General features: G+C 40.1%; 1 protein-coding gene across 4 annotated transcripts in view; it reads right to left on the bottom strand.

The window, feature by feature from the left end:
• Positions 1-16,224, bottom strand: part of FUT9 (fucosyltransferase 9) — a 113,793-nt gene that overhangs the window by 14,373 nt on the left and 83,196 nt on the right. The gene's annotated exons all lie outside the window — the stretch shown is intronic.

Raw genomic sequence — 16,224 nt, forward strand, 5'->3', positions numbered from 1 at the left:
TTAACCCCAAGTACACCAGGCAAGGCTTGCAAAAATATATCTATTTTGTCATGTTCACTAGGAAATAAAATGGAATTTTATGGTAACTGTTTTATCATGACTTCATTCCAACAATGACTTCTCAATCATTCCAATCATTTTCTGGTTATGCAACACTGCAGGAGGGAGAAAATGTGACCTTTTTGGTCATTAATCCAATGCCCATTTCGCTGGTATATCTTTACACCAGTTTCTCTGGTATGCTCTCAAGGTTTTGTCAGTACCTCAAAATATATCACTCTTTCCAGAGGTATAACTTTCATTCTCCTAGTCTAGTACTGAGATTTTCCAAAAGAAAAGGACAGTATTTTAAAATTAAGCTGGAGCAAAGATTTTTGAAGTCATGGACACTGAATAATCAATAAAAAAATCACTTGTTACTTTTCTCATCTTAAAATTCGTAAGTGTTCAGGGCTAACTCTTATCTTCATCATCACTCGGTCTCAGGATAACTCAAGAAGGAATACTTAACAACATCAAGATAGTCTCTGAGGATCACTCCTGGGGTCAAACTGGGCATTTCTGGCACAGAAGACTGATTAAGATTGAGAAGCACGAGGACACTGAGGAAAGCAGAGGTATAAGTGGTAGTAGGCCCATTTAGAAGCAGACAGCTTGCTAGGTAGATACTCTATTAAAACTATTTATATATTAAGACTATTAAAAGGACGGTCAAATGCGGTAGGAACTGATAGGAATCACAAGCAAACAATTGTTATTGTTAGAAAAAAGGCTCATTTGAAATTGCTCTCTCTGTCCTCTGGCATGTTTCACAAGCCTCGGTCATGGCATATCTGCATTTGTGATAAGAGCTGTGTTTTCTTAGACCACGCTTCCAATTAGCTGAAACTTTTTCACCTGCAGTATTAAAAGAAAACCTATTGCCTCAGGATAGCCTGAGTGTGACTTCTTATCTCCAAGTCACTGCTGTGTGGACGTACCCCAGCCTGCTTTTGCTTTAGCGTTCTGAGACTGAAAAATGCTGCTTTTTATTGGAATTAACTTTCACCGCTCCCAGTTATGCCTCCTCTGTTGCAACCGGAATGGAGGATTTTTTCCCCCCACTATCCAAACATGGGCTTGCTTCCACGCCTTTCCATGCCTGTCCCACAGATTTCTGAAAGCAGCCTAGTATGAAAAGGCTCAACAGAACTGCATACAGTTAAAGGCTGAAAGCTGAATTAGCTGCTAATCTCAGACTGCATATTTTATTCCAGTGTTTGCAACGTTCTTTTTCTTCCCCTCTCCACCTCCTTTGTTTTCGGGTTATTTGTTCAGTTCCTCAGATTCCAGTTTTGTGTATTTGCACTTTTGAGAACAGTATAGAATCATTTTATTCAACAGTGGCAATTTTTATTTTGAACAGTTTTAGAAAAATGATCTAAGAGCACCCTCAGGACAGGTAGCCATTAAGATAGATTGCTTAGGGATGGTGCTGAACCTATTGCTGGAGACTGTTAAGAACAGGTTAGACAAGCACCGCTAAGCAAGGAGAGATCAGATTCTGCCCCTGGGTCCTGGGGCTGGGCTAAATGACCTCACTTGATTCCTTCCAGCCTGGTGCTCAGTGATAATATTAAACACAGATTCTTGTAAAATGCACCTAATAAAAACACAAGCTGGCAGTCTAAAACTGCAAAGAATTGCTGAATAAATGAATAAAACAATCCCCCATCTTGAAAGTTGTCTTGCAAACTATGAAACAGCCATACTGTACGCAGTGAAAAGGTGAAGCAAACTGAAAAATTGCACGTACAACCAAGAAGTCCCTATTTTCAAAGGCAAAACATAAAGCTTCCTGTCAATTGCTAGCTGGGGTACTGCTGCTTTTTTGAGAATCTCTGAATCTTGTCCCCTCAGGCCTTGCTGAGGAAAACCCTATTCTCGGCTCCCTTCTCTCAATTGCTGTGCAACACACAGCGTGCTGCTATGGCTCAGCAGCCCCCAGCCTTCCCCTGATTGTCATCTATCCTCTCCTTCTCCCCAAGGCAGTCACACACTGTCACTCTCCAGCTGCTTAGGCAACAGCTCAGTGGTTCCTTTCTGCGATCCAACTGTACAGAAAAAGGCATTAGCCAGGAACACAGAGTCTCTCAGAATAACAGAGAGAAATGGCTACAGCACTGCTGTTCATACTGCAGTGACCCTACCTCCACCCACACTGACACAGATGAAAAAAAAAAAAGAGAATCCTATCAGCAAGGAACTTTTCCAGACAATCTGGCATTACTGTCAGGACACCCCACTTCACACTGCAGCTGTGTTGCATTCTGATTATGAGCTTTTAGGTTTGTCTCAAAGGGAACATGAGTACTCTCCATTCCCTCCCTGGCACAGCTGGAAAATACATGCATGCAACGCTATCAGAAACCTCAGCAGCATTGCCAGCCTTGGTAACATGCAGAGGTGGGACCTTTTTTACCTTAACTTCCACGTCGGCTTGTCCACATCACAGCTAGTTTATGACTGATAGCGTTCTGTGAAAGGGGTTGTGGCTTTCCATGCTGTGCTAGCTACAGAAAAGGGAGCTCTTCACCACTGTGGCTTAGTAGCAAACTTTATCTGCCTTGCCAGGAAAGTGCTTTTTATCTTCCTGAAGATAAAGCTCATCCTAGCTATGAAGCACAAGCCAGTCCACACTTCTTTCAAAAAGCTCTGAAAAGGCTCTGCACGAAATGAAGCTGATCAAAGAAAAGCTGCTCCAGAAGCAAGTGGTCGCTTTCACCCTTCTTTCCATGTGGTTTGGGGACAGCAAACTGCTGTTCTCTCTGATTCTGCCAGAACTGCAGAAAGAGCTCTTCAGTAGCTTTGTGGCTGGCTTGTAAAACTGCAGCTGACCAGCTGAAATATGAATAACGTACCTGCACAAGCTATGTATTTGTAATGGCCACCAGCCCACCAGAAAGCCCTAGTAAACTCACCGTAGCTGTGAAAATGGTGTGGGCTAAGCCAAACAGAGATGAACCATGAAGTGGTAGGAGAAGAATTATAGGCTTTGCTATGCATGTGTGCTAAACTCCATATCCCAGAACCACAGTTGCTTCTGGCTGACTCCCTAGTATATAGTTCCCTAGTACAATGTAAAAATACCTCCCCATGCAAGGCAGCCAAATCAGAAACAGGAAAGAGCAGAGGATGCCTGCTTATAATACTGAACTTTTACTGTAGGGGACATTAATTCCGTGGCAAAGCAAGACTTTTGGAGCTCTAAGCACCAGCTGTTTGTGTAGATATGATTAGAGGTTGTGTGCAGTAGTTACATTGCTGAATCTTGCTGCATAGGCAAACTCAAAAATTTTAATTGGGACTGAATGTTGCTCTTTTTGCAGATACAACTGCATAGATCTGGAGGATTCTGCCAGCGGCAGCATAACTCCTGAGACAGCTCTGTAGCCTAGAAAGAAAGCCTGAGAGGCCTCTAAAAAATACCATAAAATCCTCATAATCTGATCTCTACTTAACATTTCACTTCTCTGCCTGCCTAGCACCTTTTCTTTAAGAAACTCATTATACCTCTGGGTTTGGGATCTGTACTGATGTAACTGTGGGTTTTTTTAGGATGCAGGTCAATGTTCTTGCTTTAATTTGCAAAGTCTTAAGTGCTATGGATACTAGCTACCAGAGAGACAGCAACTACCCTAGAGAGAAAAGCAAGGAACTGAAGTGCAATACGCTCTGTGGCTGAAAGGGAGAATGGTATTTATCAGTACAGTCAAAAGGAAACTGGAGAAGAGGGGTGATGGTTTATAGGGCTATTTTTTGGAAATATGTCCATATTCTTTGCAAATAAGACTTTTCTTTTTTTTTTTTTTTCCCCTCACAGGGTGGAAGGATGGATGTTTGTTTTAGAAATCCAGCCAACTGAATTGTATTTCTTGACTATTCTGAACAAAGAAGTAACTAAGTGTTGGTCAACAGGACTCATGATGGCCAAGAGTCCTTATCCAGGTTCTGTTAGTTGTTGTCTAAATGACTTGAGCACAGCTCCTCACTACTCTAGCTTTCATAAAAGAGCACCAGTGACTCAAAGCTTCAGGTTAGAGTCTGTGTATAGAGACTACAAATCCTTCATATCATGAAGTACTGAGTGCCAAAAATGGTGGTTGCTTATCTTCCCACCTGGGAAAAGTGCAATTCAAGTAAGTGATATAATGTAGAGCACTTGTGGGTGTAAGGACATGAGCACTAAATTAATGGACAATTGGCAAAATGGAAGAAAAACACAAATAATTTTCCCATTGTGCACCAACCGCTACGTTTTCACAGACTCACAGAATGGCAGGGGTTGGAAGGGACCTCTGGAGATCATCTAGTCCAGCCCCCTGCCAGAGCAGGGTCACCTAGAGCAGGTTACACAGGAACGCGTCCAGGCGGGTTTTGAATGTCTCCAGAGATGGAGACTCCACCACCTCTCTGGGCAGCCTGTTCCAGTGCTCTGCCACCCTCAAAGTAAAGAAGCTCCTTCTCATGTTTAGGTGGAACTTCCTATGCTCAAGTTTGTGCCCATGGGTGACTTGTGTTTCAAGGTGACTTGTGTTGGTAGTCCTAAACATTTTAAAGAAAGAGGTTGGTAGGTGTAAAGTACAAGGTGATTATAAGACAAGACTCTTAAATGAAGTACTTTGTCCTGCTGGAGCAAACAAATTAGTAAGTCACTATAAAGATTAGCCAAGTTTGGACACTGAAAACAAGAACAGAAGACTTTTAAGAGTCCAGCCCAGGTGGGTTCTTACTCATGCACAGAAAGAAAGAGCAAAATCCATACTAAGTAAATCCATACTACAAAGACAGAAACAAAAACTTAATCCCCCAAACCTAAAACATTCAATAGCAAGAATGAGAGCATATTTTAAACAGAAGTTTAGATAGTATATATATAACAATCCCTAAACCTCTCAAACTGCACAATTCCTCTGAGAAAATAAACTCTCAGTTGAGAGAAACCAGTGGTTAATTTCTTTGAGTGTCTCTTTGTGTACATAACAAAAGGAAGAGCAGAGAGCTTTAACTACTAGTATAACAAGTTGAGAAATACAAAGCTTAACAAAAAGTCACTGAAAAGACATTTTCTGTAGAAAAGAAAAAAAATTAAATCCTTCAGTCAAGAAATAGCGAATACATAAGAGGAATGGGATGAAGGAAAAATAGTCTGAAAAAAATCCTCCAGTAGTTACAAACACCTACATGTTCTAAGATGATGTTTTCTTGTTACTACTTACTGTCTGGGTTAACATATGCACCGATACCTCTGAGAGCAACTCTCAAGGTTAGAGTACAGGAATGAAGAATATTCACAGATGCTGTTGACTGTACATTGTACAAGGCAGATCACTAGTTAGTGCAGAGATCTTCATTTGAAAAGACTGATGTTATTTGCTATTCCTTAGCTTATTGTCTTCCTTTTATGCTTGTTAAGAGAAGTTAAATATTTGCAGCGTAAGTTAAAGCAGTTAATTCTGATGTTCAGTTACTGGATTTTACTGTCATACATTATTCTACTCTTATTAGAGCAGAAATTCCATAACGAATTAATAAAATTTTTACTACTACAGTAACAATTTAATGTAAAATTATTTACGATATCTTGGAAATACAGTTATCCAAGCAGTCTTTTTCCCATCTTAAAGTTTGCGGCCCATAGTCTTTCTCTGGTACAACCCTACTGTACATATTAAAACGAGGTATTTAAACAGGAGAAAGGAGTTTTCATTTTTTCCTGCTAAATAAGGAAGACTTTATATAGCCATCTTACTCAGAAAGTAACTTTCTAAAGAAAGTCATCAGAAATAGCTAGGAGGAAATACAAAGAAAAAGAGAGAGAGCAAGGGAAATAAATTGGAAAAGGGTAAAAAAGGAAGCTGGATATGAGGTCAGCAGCACTCTATTTAATTCTATATTCCTCTGCTTTAAGGACATTGCTGTAAAGAAAAATGATGGCAGGCAGTTGCCTTCGCTGCAGTCTGGGAATCCTTGCAGTTAACACAGCTTAATAAATGTGGGTAGGACTAATTTGATGGTGAGAGAGACCTGAGCCCCTGGTTGATTAGGCTACCCCAAATCCTGAGGAGCCCCCAAACCAGAAACAGGCACTTCTAGTAGAGATCAAGGGAAATGCTGGTTTCTGGCTCCGAAACTGGCAACCCTGAAAAACCTCTGTTCATTTGTCTCTTAACGCTGGTCATGCATAAGCTCTCCCTGTCCCTCTGCCTTTCAGGCTCCTGTGCACTTAGCAGCCTGGTGCCAGCTCATCCCCAGAAGGGGCTCATTCTTCACAGGGAAGGGCCACTCAAAATCGATAAACTAGCTGTTCCCCCAGCTCTCAGCCCTGAGGATGCAGATGTGCTTACAAGAGCAGACTCCATCTTAAATGCAGTGGTAGCAGCTGCTTTTCGTTTATCTGATTTTAAAGAAACAGGCATAGGATGATGTCCCTTTATGAAGCAATTGAAGCTATGGCCTATTAGATATGAATCCTACTTCAGCCTGAAGTGATTCAGACCTAGATATTTCCCTTTCCTTAAAGATGTCCTAGCTCTTAGGTGACAATGGCTGTCGATTTTAAAACATGTGAAGAGCTTTAGGACTAGAGGCGAAGAATCCTTTCCTCCTTATTGGTGCCTTAGCTGCTAATCGAGACACTACCATTTTCCCTTGACCTCTTTCTGTCTTTTGCCTATTGACTCCCTTATGATTTATGCCCAGGGGCACATCTGCAGCACTAGAAGGTGGAATCAGCTTCCTTCCCTGTGCAGTTTACAACCTTGTAAAGGGAAGGTGGCAGAGGTGGTTTGAATCTGCTTTGTAGGAAAGATCACAAACCCCAATCTGTATTCTGAGTGAATCCTCCTCTGGCTGTGTTTCAAAAGGTATAATTCCCTGATTCTTCATAAAAGAAAAGGGCCAACTCCCTGATCTCAAGGGACGATTCCCAGCACTGAATCCGGAGAATGACCCACTCCTTCAGAGCACTGGATGTACCTTGGTGAGGGATGGAGGAAGACACATTCCCGTTCTTATCTGGGCAGCCTCTTCCACTGCTTGTGCTGTGTCCCCCCACCCTTAGGTGCCTAACTAATTTCCCGTGTTAGGTAGGTGGTCTAGGCTCCCTAACGAGGCTTTTGGGCTAACAGCCAGCCTTGCTAACGCTCGATGCACAAGCTGGTTTCTGAGTGCAGCCTTTGGTCTGCATGAGCGCATGCAGTCAGATGTCACACAAAAACAAAGGGGAAAATACCACAAAGTTTCCCTCCCTGCCAAATTAAATGGGATTTCTGCCAGGATATATGTATCGTAAGTTGTCATAAAGGGGGCAAAATCAAAAGTAATAATAATAAAGTTAGGAAATCTTGATCTTACTGACCAGTATCTTGGTTTGATGAAGGACAGCACAGTTTTGCCAGGGCAATTAGACCCTACTGGTGCCTGCCAAGCATCATATATGGGTCAGAGAACAACGTGGTAGGAGGACTTCCCGGCTGTTCTACCAGCTTAACTTGAGTTTAGTTGTGTTGAATTTAAATTGTGTTAATTTAAGTGTTAATCACTTTCCATCTCATTTTCAACACCTATAGCATGAGACTAATGACATTTTCCCTCCTTTAATAAAATGCTCTAAAATCTACAAATTAAAAGTACAATACAAGCAAAATAAAATGCTGCTTTAGTAATAACAATAATTCCACTCCTGAAATGCCTTCCCTTAAAGAATCTTTTGGACTTTTACAAGCATTAATTAAGTTTTTATCACAGCACAGCCAGAAAATTATTACTGAAACTGCTTTATGGGGAGTAAAGAAGGGGTGGAAATGAAGTCCAAGAATGATAAAGTGATTCCTACAATATCATAAAGATTTTAACAGATATTTGACAATGGTGACTTCAATTTACATCAAAACAGTTGAGTCTGTGGGATAGAATATTTTCTTTCAAACAAATGTCACCAGAAACTAGTCATATGTTTATTCAGATCAGATATCTCTGCCATGTATCTTTGTTTCAAATTTCTGAAAACACATCCTAATCTTCTTGATTGTAGTAAGTTAGTAACGGGAAACAGAAGATTTAATCAGATTTAAGTCAATGACCCCGTGATCTGTACAATAAGAAAAACCACAACCCTTTTTCAGAACTATAGTCGAAGCTGTCAGCAAAGCTGGATTTGCTGAAAGACAAGAAATAGCAGAGATGAAATCTTGCTCACAGAAACACTGGAAAACCTTCTATTAATTTCAGTATGGTTAGGGTTTTGTTCTTTCAGTTGATTGCAGCAAGATGTAAGGAGTGAGAAAAAGACCTCAAAAGCTATTCCTCTGTGATTAAAGTTAACGTAGAAATGAAAAACCTAAGGCAACTCAGGAGACAGCAAGACAGATGTAAGTCAGAGCTCAGGGAATCTAAACACTGGAACAAGTTACAAATAATAAACACTCTCCCACATACACACGTATACACTGACACACGATATCTGTAACCTTAGGAAAGATTTAATCACCTATTGCAAGTGTGTCTCAGTTTTCACACCTGCAACATTTTATAAATATAAATATATACTTACATATATATATGCACACACACACATATATTAATACACACCATTTATGTGGTATTTGTAACACACTTAGTTTCTTAGATTCCCTGAAATGTGTCTTATCAGGTCTGCTTTATATTTCTTTGTTTCCATACCCTTACATACAGTTATATGTATGTAAGTTTATACACAAGCACACATATGCTTACGGATATATAGGAAACTGCTGCCCAGCCTGCTGGATGTGGGCAGAGGCAGTGCTCCTAATAAGATGTGCCACCGCTTCGCAATGTGACAGCCAGCAGGTGCAGAAGGCAATGGAGCGACTACTGCTGCCATACTGGCAAACAGGAGGGAGAGAAACAGAGCACGGAATTCACTGAGGCACCGAACCGGCGAGGGGTGGATGGGAAGAGAAGGCGGAAAGTGGAGACGGGGATTATTATTATATGAGAAAAAAAAAATCTTTTTCTTTCTTATATACCTTAACCCTTTTATGAGAGAGGACATGAAAGAAAGCATTGCTCTCAAACAGTTCCTTCAGCAAGAAGCACAGCAGCAAGGCTGAATCCTATAATTCTGAAGATTATTTACAGCATGAGATGCATGAGACCTCTGTATAAATATCTGGAGATGGGAAATCTGCCTTTAGACTTTTGGAAAAACTCTGGCAAGGAAGAGAAGGCAGTCGCTCACACTAGGATGCTGGTGAAATATGTCATGAGGGAATGGTGTGGATTTACTCAAGAATCTTTCCAAATAAGCAAGCAAGCATGTTTATTGACATAGCTGATATGAATAGAAAGCTTTAAAGATAAAGGATTCTTAAAATCCAATTTAGTTTTCATTCGTATTCTGTCCCTTTTTCCCATTTTCAGTGTCAGCAATCATTATCAGCTTCATTTTTATTACCAGTCAGTTTCTTTCAAGTTTTCTGTGCTTTTAGGTTTTGAGTCATGAATATGACAAATATGATAATTGTTTTCAACCAGCTATTTCTAGTGGATTAATTTTAACTGCCAATACAAAGGTCTAAGATTTATGTGTCTGTTTAAAAAAAAAAACAAACAACAAAACATCTAAGAACATTTTAGAATAAACTTTCAAAGGTTCTTTCCACATATCTTCTGTTTATTTTTGAGTTATTCTGTTCAGGTTCCTATGTCATGCCCGACACCTCAGCATCTGTTTTTGTTATTTATTGTTCTGAAATTATGCTCTGCAATGCCAAAAGGGAAGATTAAAATGTAAGTAGACTATGTGGGAATTTATTCTATTTGAAGTATTCTGCACTCATAAGGTGGTTGTTTTGCTCTGTTCTCCATGAGAGAATGAGAGGAGGATGACCGGAGTGCACACATCCAATTTGCTCCCTTAACACTGCTGAGACTAGCTGGGGAAGTGTATCTTCAGCAGAACTCAGCTTCTGTGTAGGACCAGTCTCTTACCGACCTGCTGCTATTGCGGGACCTTCAGCAATAGAGAGGGTTTCTTTCACAGAGCTTTATTTGCCCCGCAGACTGATTTGCCACTAGAGAAAATTTGGCCAAGTCAGAACAAGGCAGGCATTGCATGAGTATGTATGAAAAGGGAGAATTTTGTAACTCAGTCTTTGGTGTTCATTATGGGATAATCAGCAGGTGGCAGCTAATGTGTGTTTAGATAAATACACCGTATGTAATATACATATTAACTGAATTTATTTTGCTTCCTTTAAACAACTAGAACAAAAAAAAATCTTGTTTCAAACTGTTAGAAGCTAGAAATATTCGTCAGAAATCAAAGGTTGAAAACCTAGCCATGAGTCATTTCTACCTTATGTCAATCTGTTCAAGCATGTATTTGAAGTGAATTCATGATTTTATTTCTTGGATGGTGAAGGAGTGGCACAGAAAAGATGCCGTTACTGGTGGCAGCTGGCAGCAAAGAGGAAAACATACATAGCATGTTATAAAGTGGATGTCCCTTTATAAAGCCCAAGAACCATTTCAGGCTGCTGTAGCTCTGTCTGTTTCGGAAGCCTTGCTGCTGAATGCAGGAAGGGTTCACACTGCAGGACCCCAGGGTGGTCCAGCCCTCACCTTGGTTTGGAGCTGAATATCCTCATGAAGCTCTGGAGCAGTTTTGAAACAAAGCCTCTGACTACTTCTTGGAAAGGCAAATGGTTTGCGCGCACCTAAATCTCTTTAAGAACTGGACCAACGGACAGTGAAGGGAAGCAGTACGGGAATCCGTTTCAGAATTGCAATATGGGTCCAAAGCAGATCACTAATGCAGACAATGACCACAGCAACAAAGTCGTAAGAATAATTAACCTTGCTTGATGCTTTTTTTTTTTTCACTCTCAACAGCAAAATATGCCAAGACCTGGTATATTCGCCAAAGGAACAGAAATAACCTGACGTAGTAGTTGTGTGCCTAATGGTATATTAGCATAGTTACTGTATCTGTGAGTTATTTCTGTGCTTGGTTGTAGTTCCTAGTGAGCTCCCAATGACACCTTTTATTAGCAATTGATACAACAGATGAGGAGAAAGACTGTTTAAAAGGTGTCCTTTTAAAAATTGGGTTACTTTTGGTTTTCAGAGGTGTAACTACATGCAGAATACTTTTTCTAGATTCCAAATAATGTAACATTAACTGGAAAATACAGTTTTTCAGGTACTCATGAAATATTCAGAAAATGCCTTACAGTTTAAAGGAAAGTCTTCCTGCTTTAAGCTGTTTGTTTGAATGCCAAGCAAGCATTTATTCAATGTCCGTGGTGTAGGCATTTAAAGAGAAATTAAAAGATTACTTAACAGAACTTGTGTGTGATTGACAGATATTGGAATTTGACTGCACTTCTGTGTTATTTAAGATGATAACAAATGAAATGTTTGCATCCGGAAAAGCTGATTTTGGATGGATGACCTTTACTTGCTGATGAAAGTAAAATGAAATAAATTACATTTCAGCCTCTCTGAAGCTGGCGTATAATGCTGAACTGAACTGTAAGTATTTCACTAGGAGACTTCTAATAGGTTCTCAAAGATCTTTGCTTTTTTTTTTTTTCTAAATAGAGAATAAAATATGATAATCTCCCAGGAGACTTCTGGAAAGATACTTAAAATTGTCATTTTGTGCAAGGAAGCAAGACAGAGTTTTGCAGAGCTGATGTATTGATGGTATGATTGCTCTACCTAGATTTATTTTTCCACTGGGATTTTACATCACTGTTTTATTTAACTGCCACATATAAGGGAAATTACATAAAAGGGATAGTGTTCAGGCAAATGTGGCACAGCATTTAGGTTTGGAATACCTTGATTTACAAAACCTAAGAACAATAGAAATGTTTTCATTGCTATGATTGTTTGAAATGCACAGGAAAGAATTTTTTGTTTCTTTTAAAAATTCCTGCAGTTTATAAACCGTTGTTCGCTGCTAGTGGAGGACAAACTCTGGTTTGGACAGTAACTATAAATTATGGTGGAAATGTCTTTATTATTTTCATTGGACAAGGTGAATTAAGTGCCCTTTGTTTCCTATTCTCTCTCAATACATTGGTTCTCAAATTATTTTGGATTCTTATGCATTGGGCATAAAACTAAATTTTGATCTATGAAAGTTCAAGGAGACTTGATCACAAAATGTTTAATGTATATATGTATATTTTTGTCCATTATCAGGTTGTCAAAACAAGAACTTAAATCTTGAGAATGTCCGGTTCGTTAACTTTTTCTCAGGGATATTTTTTTGTCAGATTTTGAACAAATTTTCAGGGAAGCCCATAGTGGCTTTAATACCAGTGGACCTCATTAGGGAGGGAATGGTTTGAAAGATTTCAATTTTGCCTTGATAAAAATGATAACATTTTCAACATCACACAAATTTGCAGAGGACAAGAAATCATTCCAGTTATCAATTTATGATAACCTTAATGGCTGGAAGATTTCTCCTCCTCTGCCAAGCCTGGAGGACATACATGCTGTCACATGCTGTGAGGATGGGATATGACAACAGCATCACATCTTTCTCCTGAGCTGTACAACTGGATTACCTTTTAAAGGAAAGCAAGGGTGGAAGAAATACATCTCACCTTGATACAGACAGAGTGATTTTCCGTAGGAGACAATCCAGCAACTGTTGCTCTAGTAGCAAGCTCTCAGAGGAGCACCATGCTTCCCAGTTGCCCCTAAACTTTTAGGAAAGGGTACCTCGAAGATCTGTCTCAAAGGGCTTGCACCTGTAACGTGCACATGTGCAATGCTGCTGTGATACCTTATGAGAAGTTCAGTCTCCTCACTCATCCTATACTAGTCACCTCTACTCACAGCATGACCATGGTGAAAGCTTCATGATTCCTACTGAGAACAGCCTCAACCCACTCTTCTAACTGCTTCTCTCTTTTTTTCCCCCCTTCTACTGTTCCTTTTTCTTCAACCTCTGACCCTGTTTCCATGTTTACTTTGTTGCTTTTTGGGGCAATGTCACACCCTTTCCATTTCTCAGAATTAACGACAATTAGGGAAATATGGCAGCTGCAGCAACATCCTAACAGCTTATAGAACTAACCAAATAATACTGCCGCTGTCACTTTTCCTGTCCTTCTTTTTTCATTTAGAGGAAGCAGAGCATTCCTCTGCTCTTTTCTATGCATTTGCCTATTTTAAGGCAAATCAACAGAACTTTGAGTGTTCTTGATAGGGCCCAGCATGTTAATCCAACAACAGTTATTACATAAATGGAAACAGCTGGAATAAAGGTCCATAAGAAGATTGGGAGGAAAGCAACTGGAAGCGGTGCATTTTTTTTTTTTTCTGGCACTCTACCTCTCTGAGAGAGGGGAAAGATTGTCAGTGCTCAGACAACTAATGCTAGATAAGGAACTGGAAGCCTTAGGACTTCAAGTGTGTTCAGGAAAGGCAGGACCTCCAGACTTGCCCAGAGTAGAGGTTGCAGAATAGAGGCAGTTTCTTGATAGTGTTATTTGTCTGTTGAAGACATTTTATTCTATATACATGTCCTACTGTGTTATTTCAAATCTGTTTGGACTTGAAGAACCATGGCTTTACTGTGTTATTTGCTATGCAGAATTAATTTCCAAGCCTACAAGTGTGTACTTGACTAAGGGTGCTACAGTTACCTTCATGGAGGCATGGTACAGCATGTATTACGCATCTCTGACATTTCCTGAAGACTTCTTTCTTAATCTTACATGCATTTCATACCAGCCTCACTCTGCTCATTATTCATTACTGGAATTATTCTTTGTTCCCCAGCAGCAGACACTCCGAATTAAAAATGTCTGCAGGATCCAGATCACTGATGCCTTCAGGTGAAACCTTCGTCCTATTAATGAGCATGAATTTGGTTATAACACTGGTGTTTTGCATATGTTTTCTGGACCTATGATTGCAGGCTTCATGTAGATTACTGGGTAAATACCTCGTTTAGATTAGAGGCATTATGTTCTTCCAGCTGTGTTCAGCTTTCTGCTTCTAACCCGTGTTCCCTTCCTGCCCTGCTTCTCAGGTCTTCTGGAAGACCTTCTGGATGCAGGTGACAGTGCTGCCACCAAATGATGCTGCTCTGAACCACCAAGTCACTTTTCCCCATGTTCCTCAGCGTCCCTGTTCCAGAGCCCTGCTCTGGCCCGACATCCAGCTGACATGGGTCCTTCTCTGATGTTTAGTGGGACTCCACGCTGGCCCTCACTTTTAATATATTATTACTTTACCAATTGGGAATCACTGTTCTTGAAGTTTCCCTAATGGTTGGCCACAGTATAAATATGACCGCTAAGCTATCAAGACATCTATACTCCAAGCCAGTCAGGCTATAATGCCATAAAAAGCAGCATAATAAACAAAGCCACAGAAGGATATAGAGAATAACTGATACTAAACTGAATACAGCACACTAAAGCAATTCCTACTGTAGCTGTTGAAGAGAAAAATCACTTAGATAAAGCAAAGCAAGGGAGGCTTGGTAAATAAATGATACAGTGAAGGCAATGCTTAGCCCTCTGTCTTTTGACTTGAATGGAAAAGCCTCCTAAGCAGAATAATTCCAAATGGAGGGCTGAGGAGGGGTAACAGAAGGACTTTCTTCTAAGGGCAAAAGGATACTGACACATATCCCACAACTGTGGGTTTTCCTGGTCCTCAGTCATCAGCACTTTGCCTTTTGCTTTGCAGCTTTGAAAGCTGTTATTACTCCCTGAATAATAAGTCCCATTTTCTCTGTAATAACGGTGGCAGATGTTTGCTACTGTGCATCATAAGTCTGAAGGTATATTTCCATTGTAAATACAAAGTATGAAACCCAGTATTTGAATGTCATTCCCACAGCTCGACTAACGCTCTGTCACTGTCATTTTAGCATCCTAATTACATCAACATTGTCCTTTGTGACTCACACTGCAGATTTCCAATCAAAATGTCTCTGATGAGGGAAGTAGCATTATGGCAATCAAGCAGCAGAACAACATCTCTAAATAATCCTAGCTTGTTCAACATGCCAACTGCACTGTAGAACATAGATCTGAGCAGCTAAACGTGGCAGGGAAGTACACAACGCTGTGAACTGCTCTGGCTAAGATAGCCATTGAGGAGCAATTAAGTATGAGAATTGCCAGACTTCAGTGCACCTCACCCCTGGAATCCTGTAACAGTAACAATGAAAAGAAACAGCAAAACAATGTAATTTAGGCCTGTTAGTATCTTCCCTGTATGCTTGCGTACGTGCATATGAATTCACACACACAAAAATCCCCACACCATAGGCTTATTGGAAATGTTTTCACCGGTTGTTTTTTATTCGATTGCGTGGTAAGCCTAAACCCAGGAAGCCTTAGGTTCCTGCATACCACAGCACAGTGATTGCACAGAGCTTCTATTTTCCCAAGGAAATACATTTCTAGGAGTCACAGTGTAGAGCAAAGCTTGAAAAAGTAACTCTGTGTATTCCAAAAAATAAGATGAAAAAAACACAGCACTCATTACAAGAAACCTTATTACGGGGAGTTTCACTCTTTGGTACTTCCAATACAGTTTACAGAACTCACTTCTTGTTCTCTCGAGGCAGAGGACTTTTAATGCAGAAGGTTTGAAATAGTCTCAAAGAAATGTTCTTTTTTTTTAACCTTTTTTTTTTTTCTTTTGATGCTACACAGATCCAAACCATGACTGCAGACTACTTTGTGTTTGGAGCAAAATTATGCTGAATACACTTGGCTGCAATGCTTCATTAGGAACTGATTTACTGGTTTAGCAATTGAGGCCCAGAGCAGAAAAATGTTTGGGTGATATTCTCTTTATTTTGGAACTCATCAGAGATGTGGAATGGATATGGTCTGAACTGCTCTAGCTCTATTACTATCACAGGATGACTGCTATAATTTAGAGAAATTTGCCATTGATTAGATGCTCCTGTGCTGTTTTACTGCATGCTAGGGCTATGCTAGATAGCTGTGAAGTATTTTCCGCACAGTTTTGAGGGTTTTTTTGTTTTTCTCCTAAAATGATCCCATCCTCTGTTGAGTACTCCAGGACTAGGACACTGGTAAAACAAAGGCTCCTGCTTAGGCTTGTCTCTTCCCTCAGAATGGTATACAGGGTTGCCATTTGGTAAAGAAAACAACACCTGTGGTTTCCCAGCAACTCTAAAATCGC

Source organism: Chroicocephalus ridibundus, chromosome 3 (genome assembly GCF_963924245.1).
Source record: "Chroicocephalus ridibundus chromosome 3, bChrRid1.1, whole genome shotgun sequence".
NCBI classification, from domain to species: Eukaryota; Metazoa; Chordata; class Aves; order Charadriiformes; family Laridae; genus Chroicocephalus; species Chroicocephalus ridibundus.